Below are 12,269 nucleotides of genomic sequence, written 5' to 3' on the forward strand. Positions count from 1 at the left end.
GGTGGGAGGAGCCAGATATAGCAAGTTGTCCTTCATCTTGGAAGGATATATCTTGACATATCCCAGGCCACTGTAACCATAGAATTTCCTGAGCCACAGGCCTTTTAATCTTTGTGGAATTTATTTACTACCCTCTGATTTACATATGTCCTACCAAGGTGTCTGTAGTAGTTACTACTTTTTGCTCACCAAGCACAAGGATCACATAACATCAATACGGTGGAGGAGTGGGATGTTCTGTGAAATGCAGAGACAACTAAGGTCCCTGCAAACTACATCATGACAGAGAGCTGGAAAGTTGCTATAGCCCTGAAGTAGGAAGGGAAATGTATCCTGCTGGCCATGCCAAATGAAAGCAGTTTGTGGTGGTCTCTAGTACGTGTAGGAAAACAAAAACATTCAACGAATAAATAACTATATGATAGGAGATGTTTTGATCTGCTCCAGTGAAGAAACCACATTTTCAACAGCAGCTACAATTGGATTTACCACCTGATTAAGTCATTCTGAAATATCTGTCTTCTTCTGCACAGGTCAAATAGGAGAGTTGATTGGGAATTTATTAGAAATCATCATTCCTACCTTCTTAAGTTTTTGATGGTGGCACTAATCTTGAAACCCTTCCAGGAATGAGATATTGCTTTTGGTTTACTATATTTGTAGATAAAGGCTATTCTAGGGGCTTTTCTCTTGGCCCTTCTCACCATAAAGACTCTCAATTCATGGGTCAAGGAACCAATATGGGTATTCCGCCAACTTTTTAGTGTGTCTATTCCAGTTAGGCATTCTGGACCAGGAAAATAACCATACGGGTTTGGGGACCCAGTTGTGCCCCTGTGTGACAAACCCAGTCCAAACATCATTAATATTCTCGTCTCCAAAAGCCTGTCCTCTGATTGGTTGATCACAGTGGCATTCTATGTCTCTAGGAATTACTGGCAGTTCAGACCCAGTGTTAAGTAATCCCTGAATTGTGTAATAATTTTCCCTTTCTTAATGCACTGTCACCCTTGTAAATGGCCACAGATCCTTTTGGGGAAGGTTAGAGAAAAATATACCGGATGAGTTTTTGGCATTGCCGTATCCTTTCTTGAAGAAACCTAGCTCTACTTATCCAAGGTGCCCTGTGTGTATCGTATTTTTTTTCATTTTCTTTACATTATGATGTTTTGACATCTTAAAAAACCTTTCTGGCTAGAGAGTGACTGCCCCTCCTAGGGGTAGCCAATTTTTAAAGATAACAAAAGGCTCACCCGAGAGCATGCCTTTGATAAGCAAACTAACTGATCCAGAGCCATACCTCCTCTATCTGGCCTGTACACCCCAGGAGGCAATATTCCTCTACCTTAACCATCCCAGGTCCAGATACCAGGCAGTTAGGCACCACTCCTACAGCTTAGAGCCCGCTGAAATTATCCAAACTAGACAATCCTAAACCGTTTACCCTGGCCCTTCCTTGCCTTTCCACAGAAACCCCAATAAAGGCTCCAGCTTAAACCTATCACTCACTCCTCCTTCTGCTTCCTGATCAAAACTTGGTGCTCTTCCTGTGGCCCTGCCTGGCCATCTCTGTCTCTTGTTTCTAGGAGAACTATGAGTAACATTCAACTTTTCTTTCAATGGCATTGACCTCTCTGTGTCTTCACTCAGTCAACCTTATAAACTAAGACCTGGGCACAGAACACCCTAGAAGTATGCACTGGCTCAAGAATTGAAACTGATTCTCTATTTAGGTGATTCAAGTCAAACTTCTGTTCCCCAGACTTAGAATTTTTCCATTTCTACAGATCAAGTAAGACTTCAGCAAACTGCCCATATATTTCAGTTCTTGGGACACCATGATCAACCAGCTAAAGACAAAGGTGTCTGTGGGTGAAATCATTCTGATTACTGCTTCAGCTGTGCTGCTCATTATAGTAATTCTACCCACGTTATCTCAATCAGTTAAGTGATGCCACTTGGCCCCCGCCCCCTTGAGATCCTATGATCCCTGTTGAATTCAGGCATCCTATTTTGATGGCAGCACTTCTTACCATCATTCCTGGCCTGTAGAGAACAGCCACTACAGGGCTTTCAAAGATGACAGTACTTCTTTCACCAATGTATTTCTCAAAGCCTTAATAAAGGAAACGTCCTTTGGACATATATATGGGTAAGTGAGCAGTTCTTACAAGATAAATCTATCCCAAATTTGAAATATCCCTAAGCCTTTTGATACTGTCCTCTCTCGTATATCAAGGGAGTTCTGGCAATTCAACTTCATTTTGGTCAACAAACCAAGCCGAAAGTTAGAACCACTTAGCTGCTTAAAACACACTGAATACAGAATCTTTGCTTAGTGAACCAATTTTAATACATTCAAACTGACACAACATCACATTCTCTCACCCAGATCCAATCCATTTCCATACATATTCCCCAGGTTTCCATTAATATGAATATAAATTATATAAATATAATTCTTTTGGTGTGTACAGTGCTTTTTGTCACGTCATAACCATGTCTATCTGGTCCCTAGAAGCATCCCAGAACCTGAGTCTTGTCATAGACCCAGAAGCAAGGGGAGGTGGTGAGGTATGTCAAGGAGGGGATCAGCATTCCCCTGAAAATCAAGTTCCTCAGCCCAGGACAATTAAGTTCTTCAGGCAAGGAGAGACTAATTTCCTTAGACTTGGGCGGAAAGATGCTTCTACTGGCAAATGAGGCTCAATAAAATGCAAAGGTTCATGTTCCTCTGCATCATCAATGATGCCCTACTCATTCCCAGTCAATGCCTTAATTCTAATATAAGAAACCCTGAAAGTTTGGGTTGAATTGTAATTCAGCTACTCTGCAAATTAGACTTTGGGTTTGACTTTAAGAAATTTTGTAGGAAATATGGGTTTCTCTAAGAGCAGTCATAGAAGCTTTCTAATCCATAACCTAGACCTTGCTAAAAACTCTGAACTCATTTTCATTCTCCACAGTTTCCAACACGTGTAGAAGCAACAAATCAACACCATTATATTCATTTTAATTAAAGTATTCTACAGCAGCAACTACTTGGTGACCCAAAGCCTTGCCTTCTATAGACATTTGATTACAGGTGAAACCAATTTTGCCACTACATGTCATGAACTGCCAGTGTCCCCTTTGCTACTGGCAGCAAGACCATTAATGTCTTAAAATCTAATCAGATCAGGGAGCCAATTATAGATGACCATCTTTAAAGTTCTGTTATGCTGAGATCAATTCTGGTACCAACAATTCTGGCAATCAGAGTTCAATCATGGAAGGAGAACCTCTGCGACTATTGTGGAATAAGAGATTTATTATAGGAATAAGACTCTATGCAATTGTTGAAGTTGAAGAAATGACAGACTAAAAGGAAAAGTTAGAGGATTAGAGAAAGGGGCCTTTCTGAAGCACTGGAGTGAGTGGACAAATTGCAGTTTTCCAAGGAATTCAGAAGATCAGGTATATCCAGCTGATAGAATGGGACTACAAGGAAAGATGGTAGAATAGAGGATAGAAGGCTCTTAACTCTGCATTTCTTTGGGAGTCTGGAGTCTCTACTGTTGAGGGATGGCATTTGTGAAGAAGATCTGGATATGAACAAAGGAGTCAGGACACATTTGCAACATTCTCTCACCATTAGTGACCAGGAAGACCTTCAGCTCATAAAGGCTCCTGCTTCACTTCCACCTTCCAAGTCTCACAAAAATGTCCCTTTTGGCCAACTCTAACTTAGAACCCTGTGGAGAAAGGAGTTCTGGGAAATATCGTTCCAGCTTTGCCAAGTTGACACAGTATAAAATATCATAGCATATTTCCCATATTTAAATCCTATTATATTTAAATCATGTGCCATTGGTATTAAATCATAGGGCTGCTGCGTTTTGTTGTTGTTTTTGGTGAGGAAGATTGCCCCTGAGCTAACATCTGTGCCAATCTTCCTCTATTTTACATGTGAGATCCCACCATAGCATGCTTGACGAGCAGTGCGTAGGCCTGCACCCGGGATCCAAACCTGTGAAGCCCAGGCCGCCAAAGCAGAGTGTGCGAATTTAACCACTAGGCCACCAGGCTGACCCGTGGGCCTGTTAGTTTTTAAATCATGTGCCAACTCTGACTGAATAAAAATAGTATTGAGTATCATTTTTTTTGGTCTCAAGTCACAGAAAATGACTCTAGCTAATTTGTGCCAAAACAGAAAAACAGGTTTATTGGAATAATATTATTGGGAAGTTCACTATTCTGATGGGAAGGCTAGAGAAGATGCTTAGAAATAAAAGAGAGATCAGTAACTCCCCACTGCCTCATCAGGGTTTCTTCTCTGGAAGGAATGTACAGTTCTGTTTTGTTTTTTCAATTCTGAATAACTCTGCTCAAGATTCTAACTCTTTGGAAAGAATGTTTTTGTCTAGTCAAGCTTAGGTCACATACTCAGTTCTTGGTCCTATTGAGACAGTGAGATCTGACAGAACTATCTCTTCATGCTCCATATATGAGGGTGCTTTACCTTGTTTTATAGTTTCACTCAGCTTTCTCAAAATGGTGGCAAGGTAATTTCCCAAAGGAAATTGGAGTGATGGTAGGAAGACAGAATGGCTATGGATCAACCAAAAATTTCCAATGAATATCCGTTAATAATGGTTTTGAGACTATTTCCAGGCCCAGTAAGAAGTAGCATATTTCTATAGCTAGCACTAGTATTGCCTGCCATGGTTTCAGGAAAGAACAGTAGTAGTGAGCTTGCTGTATATTTTTGCCAACAACTCTTGGTTTTGGTATAACCTCTTCAATTCCACCAAATGGTCAGCTGAAAGAATGTTATAGTTATCCAATAGAGAATGCTCAAATGCTTCCTCTGCGTGACTTTGAAGGCCTGTCATAATCTAGATCCAGGTTTACTTTTGTTATTTCAATCTCATATTTTCATTCTACTTGTGGCACATCAGCCGATGGTGGAGAAAGTAATCCTTCAGAGTAAGGCAGAACTGAATTCTAATACTATCTTCACCATGTGACAGCTTTGTGAACTTTACAAATTTACTCCAAACTTTTGACCTTTTAGTATCCTCAACTATTCACCTCAAAGAGTTAGTGAGAGAATTAAATGAAAAGACAAGCTAACGAATACCACAGTCTCAGGTCAACTTGGTGCTTAGCACACAAGGAACATTCCGTATGTTAGAGTTAGTATCTCTTCCTTCCTTTGCCCCCATAGTGCCCCTTGCCTAAAAATCTACTTCTATTACTTTTACCTGATCAAATTATAGAACTTCAAAATACAGTTCAAATATTACCCTTTCCTTGAAATTTTCCAAAGAACAAGTTTTCAACCTCTATAGAACTTTTTATGTAAGTTATACAGTACTGAACTATAACTTACAGTTACACAGAGGTACTATATAACTTCTCATATAAAATACTCATGTAGGCATTTTATTATCTCTTTATTTTTAAATTGTCATTAATTAACTATTTTATGCATTATATCATCTCCATCCTGGGTCACTATCACTATGAATACTCAAAACCTTCATACCGTTCAACATTTGAATGCCACCTATTAGCCAGATACTGGCTTGGAAATTGGTAATACAAAGATAAAGACAAAAAGACACTATTGGTGCCTGCAAGACGCTCACTTCATATTAGAGAAGATAATTATAAAATGCTGAATAACATGGTGTTATAGAGTAATGTGTGCACAGAAAATTAGGAGGGCAAACAGGACACTCGATCCAGATTGTGAAAAGAGTGGTGGGAGGGAAAGTTCTTGAGGAAAGATTAAGTGGAACTGAATGTTGAAGAATGCATTGGATTTAGCTACACAAACAGTCAAAATCAAGAAATATTAAAGAATGTACAAAAGAAAAGAAAGAAAGAGTACTTTTGGAAAAACTGTAAATAATTCACTATGCTTGGAGGATAGAGTGAGAAAGAGAAACGGCAGGAAGTGAGATTGGAGAGGCCAACCAAGGCACCATCATAAAAGGCCTTCTATATCACTCAAAGGGTTAAGACTTTATCTTAAACTCAGTAGAGAAACACTGAAGAAATTCAATGAGGAAGAGTTATAGTATGTATCAACGAGAACAACAAGAAGAAGAACCATGATAATAGCAGCAGCCAAATATTGAGCACTATTTATTTGTGAGGTACTGTGCTAAATAGATGACTCACTTAATTCTTAAGGCAATGCTCTGATATAGGTAAATCCCAAGGTACCAATGAGGAAACTGAGGCTTGGAAAGGTTAAGTAACTTGCCCAAGGTCACAGCTAGTAGGTGTTAGAACTGGTTATAAATCCAGATCTGTCTCATTCAAGAACCCACAATCTTAACCACAATTTTCAGAAAGATTTTTGGAAAGATCACTTTGGCAGAGGGTGGAGAACTGACTGAAGGAGGCCAAGCCTAGAGGCAAAGACTCCATTCAGTAGACTACTGCCCAAATTAAGTTTTAAAAGGTTAAGAGCCCATTCCCAGAGAGTAGTAGCACAGGTAGAAAGAAAGAGATGGATTTAAGAAATGCGAAGGAGATTTAATAGGCAAGAGTTGGTGACTGGCTAGATATGAGAATGAGGAGGAGAAATCAAAGGTAATAACCAAGTAACTGGGTTGATGGTTGTGTCATCAATATAAGATGTTTGGGATGGAGAATCTGGGAGATGATAAAATTGGTCTGGGCTGGGGTAATTGGGAGATGATAAAAATCAATGTTGAGATTGTGGTACTTGTAGAAAATTCACATGGAACTGGGTATCTAGAGAGAGATTTGACAGGCCTTAGAATATAGGTTGTAGATGCAGCTATGGAGCTGGAAAAAAGGGAACTCAGCCAGGGAGAATCTATAGAGTAAATGAAATAGTGAGAGGAGGATACGAAGCTGGAAACATCAATATTTGAGTGTATTTGGGGTACAGGATGAAGGTTTATCAAAGAAGATGGAGAAGGAACTTCCTGAGGATTGTGAATACAGCTAGAATAGTTTTTAAGAATTTTAAATAATTTTTAAAGTTGCAAGTAATGACAGAAGCCACAGAGAATAATTTTTTAGTTCTGCATGGAAGAATTATGGGTGATTTTATATTATTATTTATAAGTGACTATAGTTTATTTTTTTAATGCAACTATTTTTATAAGTCATAGATAGAATGAAACACATCCCATAAAATTTAGCAACAAAATCATTGGTGATCAGACAAGAGCAGGTTCATTGGAATACACCGAAGAGACAAAGACACACTGGAATTTATGAAGAAAGTGAAGAGAGCAAAAATACATTTCTTTTTCAAACTGAATAACCAGGAAGGAAAGAGAGAGACAGGGTAAGAGATAGCCAAGGAGATCTAAAGTTAGGAAGAGTGAGTTTTATGTTTAAGATGGGAAATACTTGAGCACGCTTATCTTGTTAAAGAATAAAAGGCTGCCGGGCATAAAAAACAAAGCTGGTTTATCTGCTTGCCAGTCAAGAGAGAGAAATCTCACTCAGGAAATGCCGTTCAGTCAGTTTTCCCTAATTGAAAGCAGAGGGGCTACATACGAGGGTGGAGAGGTAGTTTATTCCATATTAGAAGGAATTCTAAGGATGAGGAGAATATTATAAAGCCTGCCTTGGGTTTGGCCATCCACTGTTATGTGTTACAAAAGTGTGGGCTTGGGAGAAAGGCTCTATCAAGCTCAGAGTCGAGTAGGGAGACTTTCTTAAGAGCATGCTTGGACTCAGCAAATTTTCCTTTAACACTGTGCTTAGGGGACATGGTTAATAGATATGAAGATGTAGAAGACAAAGCAGAAAGAGAAGATAACTAATGCAGCCAGGTCCGTGGCCAGATACTTTTTAGTGGATTGGGTAGGAAGTTGAGAAATTTTCCACCTGACAGCCTCTGTTTTCTCTGTGAAGTAAGAAATTATGCCTTTCATTGAAAGTAAGGAAAATGCAGTTCAAAGAGTGGGTCTGATGAAACTAGGGTGACCAACTTGTTCCAGTTTGCTTGGAAATTGTCTGGCTTTAGTACTCAAAGTCCATGTCCTGGAACCCTCAGTCTTGGATAAACCAGGATATTGGTCACCCTAGACAAGATTGTGATTAGTTATGATAGTTGAGGAGAATGAAGAAATAATTTGAAGATAAAATAATAATAAGTAATAACAGAAGAAATATTAGAACATAACCAAGGATGGAGACCAGGAATTTGTAGTAATTCCAGTCTATATAGTCCTGTGATTTAGCAATGTTCTGTGCTTAGGTGTATTTTGATATGTCCAGAATGGTGAGACAGAACAGCAAATATTTTTAAAATAAGAACTTCAAGCACCAAATGTCCCTATTGTTCATCATTTCTGTTCCTCCTGAAGAGTCAGAAGGAAAGAAAGTAGAAATAGAAGTTCTGTTGTTCCACCATTCCCAAAGGGAAAAATTCACATGGGCCTTTCTGATACCAGGCTGTCCCTAGAATTTCAATTTAAGTTTTCCAAAATAATAAATCACTTATTTCTTCCTTCCATAGGAAGCAAAGCCGGGTAAGACCAGTTTTGAAGACTCAAAATAGTATTGTGTTATTGTCAGCAGGCTAGACAGAGAAACAAAAATAAATCTTCCTTTGTTTTTAATTTGGGGGCAGAGAACAGAGGGACATCTTAGCAGAGAGGCATAACATTTCGAGATATATGTGCATCTCCAAGTCAAACCGGCTTGAGGTTTTCGAGCAGGGTTTTGAAACCTAGCTGTGTGTCCAAATCACCTGTGGGGCTTGTTAAAATTACAAGTGCCCAGGTGTACCCCAAACTTCCTGCAGAATCCTCAGGGGCTGGGCCCTGGAATCAATACTTGCAGCAGGCTTCCCAGAGTGTTTCTTGTACACCACCAGCTTCAGCATCCAGAAATCTAGGGCAAGATCTGGAACAATATACAACACTTGGAAGCTGCAGTAAGAGCTCTAAGAAAGTTTTCATCCCTAGAGATGGCCCACTCATAAAAGAAAAATAAGTTGGAGCCATCCTTGAACCTAACTGGAAACAGATTTCTTTCTCTCTAATTCTTTTTTTACAACACGTTTTCATTTTCTCATACATACCTGATCAACACTATTTTTAGTTTTGCTCTTTTGGAGGCAAGGAATGGAGGCTAATTCAATCTGCCTCAAGAAGATGGGAATTTATGTTGAGACTATATGTAGACCAGACCTGGAACTATACTACGTTGAGGAACTAAATCTAAAGCAGCTCCAGGAACCAACCACACAAGATTGCTCTCTCAGGGCATCTCTGCTTCTCTCTATAGGAAGAAAAAGCAAAGATGAAGGACCATGTGGTATAAAATGTGACCCCCGAGAAACAGAGCTTGGAAATGGGCAGTTTTCACTAGAAGAGGATGTGGGTAGTGGGGTACAGTGGGAATTTCTAATGCAAATACCTATGCTGCTTTTTTGCTAAATATTTTTTTTACAGCAGGAAACTGATCATGTTTCCCATCCACATCATTATAAATACTTTAAAACTGATCCTGTTTCTTTCTTTTTTTTCCCTAAATCTCCCTCAGATACACTTCACTCCACATGCATCACTCCTGTTGGTAAAATGAGAGCTCTTTTTATAAGGCCTTGAAAATTTTCCCATTCAAGAGACTATACTTAAGGAATTCAAACTTCCTTGAGTGTCTGAAGCATACTCCCAGGTAGATTGTGAAGTACTTGAAGTCGAGTTCCTCTTCCATTCCCCCTAAACACATGCCTATATGGCCAGGAGAGCACATTAGACTCTGTCTTATGATATTAGAAAGGATAAAGGAGACCCATAGAGATGAACTGATACCCCGGTTAATGGTGACAAATGGATATAAACCAGGTCTTCTGCCTCTCTAATGTCTTCCTACTCCAAATTATCCATGGACTGAAAATTAATTTGTGTAAAACCCCAAACTTATAGGACTTCAATCAAATCATCTAATATTTAGATGAGTGAGTAAAAAGATTTTGATAAAATATTATTTGATTCGAACACTCTGAAATACATCTAAAATTAAAGTCATTTTGTTTGGCATGTTAAATGGCTGAAACATTACAAGCTCAAGTAATTCTATACTTTTTACAGATTAATATATAGACTAATTTACTGGCTCATTCTTTAAAACAGTGCCTTTTAAACTGTTATCACTTGAATCTGCTTGTTCCACTGGTTCTTTTCCTCTAATATTGTCTTCTCAGAAAACGAAATAATATTGCCAAGTTCAACCTAAACTTCTTCCTTAAACATATTATTATTCTAGATCTATGAGTGAGAAGTGACAATGATGAATATGGTCTGTGCCCTCAAAGTACTTGCTATCTGTTTAGAAAACAAACACATAAACAGGTAATTACATTAGAATGTGAAAAGTATAATGCTAGATGTCCCCTGGGTGTTATGAGAGCACTGTAGAGGGGACACTTGCCCCAAATGGAAGAGGTCAGAGAAAGCTTCCAGAGATATGTGATGTGAAGCTGAATCACAGACTTCTTCATGCTCAGTCCCTAACCTGCCTTAACAGGCTTATGTTTCTTTGGCCACTAGCAAATCCTGGTAAATATGTCTCGACTCCATAAACTTCTATCTCATCTGCAGCCGCTCTACTCTAAACCACCATCATTTCTCACCAAGACTACTACAATAGCCTCTCATCAATTTTCCTCACTTCTATTCTTTATTTCTGTACGTTTAGTTTCCCACACGGTATCCAGAGTAATAAACCAGATCATGTTACATTTGTTTAATTCTTTCATGCTTCCCATCACATTTCAAATAGCAACCAAACATCTTCCTGCAACTGATAAGCTCTTGCATTGATTTCATTTCCCGTGTGCTTCTCCGGTCTCACAGCTTATTCCACTTTCCTCCCTCGCTACCCTTCAGTCCCACTCACTTTCTTTAAGTTTCTCAAACAGAAGTTCTGTATCCCTTCAGGGGTCCTGCACATGCCATTTTCTCTATTTGGAACATTCTTTGCCCTCTCAGCCTCTTCTTTCCTTCTCTGGCTACTTTTCATCTTTCAGGTCTGAAGTTAAATATCTCCCCCTAAGAGATTTCTGCTTATCTGAAGTGCACCTCCCTTGTTATTTATTTTCCCCCTCCATCCTTTGCTTATGTCTTTGTAGGACCTATTACAAGTTGAAACAATATGTTGATGGCTTGTTTACTGTTCACTGTCTGCCTCCTCGCCAGGTAGTAATTTGCCCCATAGAGCACAGACAAAGTCTATTTTGTTCACCACTATACACCTGGTACCTAGTAGAATATGGCCTCAGAACTAGGCATTCATTAATTATTTGTTGCATGAATGAATGAATGCATGCACCTTTGATTTAGAAGTCAAGACCCACTCACTATTTTTTAACTGACTTCAGTCATGCTTTCACATCACTCATGAATGCCCTCCACCCAGCCACTAGCTCTGCTTATAGTTGGGGGCCATTTCTAAATTCCACTTCCTTTGTGAATTCTTGCCTAATTTCTCCTTCATGGTTCATCACTCCTTCTTATGAATGCACATAAAAACTTTTGCTTCTTTTAGGCCTGCTTACAGTATATGTTTTTGCGTATTTGTCTATCTCCCTTACTGGATCATAGGTTCCTTAAAGCCAGGAACCATGTTCCAATCACCTTGAATCTACCATAGCACCAGGTTATGTTCATGTACAGTGATCACTCTGTAATCGTGATGAGTGGATCAACTAATAAGATAATTTTTGAACAAGTTAAAATGAGAGCTTTTTTAGAAATAGAATTTAAAGACAGAACCTAGATAAGGTTCTGGAGTTCTTTGTTGTGTGTCTTAAATGAGATTTTGTACTCACACTTAATATTGGTATCTTGATCACACTTTGTCCTTTCTCAGTGAAGCCGTCAAAGCCAAGCTGGGCTGGTCAACAAGATGTTTGCGTTGCTGTTACACCTTGTCAACAATGACTCTCTCTGTACTTGCTATAAAAAAAATTAGTATGTTATACAAAAAGGAAAACTACATCAAGAATAATGTGAAGGGATTATTGTTAAGCGGAGTTTCTGCATTTGGGAACAGCCCAAAACAGATAAGACTGCACACATTTCTATGACCACTTCCACATGATTTGCTTATCCCATAAACACTAAACTCTAACTCAGATTTCAATAAATAGAGAGGCTAAGAGATATTAGCTTTAGCTTTAACAGAAACCTCCAAAAAGACTTTAATTAAAGAGACCTATAGCAATATGGTGTGTACATGTTTTCAATATAATTCATCTACCACATACCTTACGTCTT

The 12,269-nt window shown here is 38.8% G+C and overlaps 2 long non-coding RNA genes across 2 annotated transcripts in view; one reads left to right on the forward strand and one right to left on the reverse strand.

Moving 5' to 3' along the window:
* Positions 1-12,269, reverse strand: part of LOC139039904 (uncharacterized) — a 69,975-nt gene that overhangs the window by 45,258 nt on the left and 12,448 nt on the right. The window contains exon 2 of the long non-coding RNA XR_011493247.1: positions 11,822-11,948. This is a non-coding gene — a long non-coding RNA (uncharacterized lncRNA). The remainder of the gene's footprint in view (positions 1-11,821; positions 11,949-12,269) is intronic.
* LOC123275851 (uncharacterized) overlaps positions 1-12,269 on the forward strand; it is a 45,419-nt gene that overhangs the window by 18,168 nt on the left and 14,982 nt on the right. The window lies entirely within an intron of this gene.

The sequence above is a fragment of the Equus asinus genome, chromosome 12, assembly GCF_041296235.1.
Source record: "Equus asinus isolate D_3611 breed Donkey chromosome 12, EquAss-T2T_v2, whole genome shotgun sequence".
Lineage (NCBI taxonomy): Eukaryota > Metazoa > Chordata > Mammalia > Perissodactyla > Equidae > Equus > Equus asinus.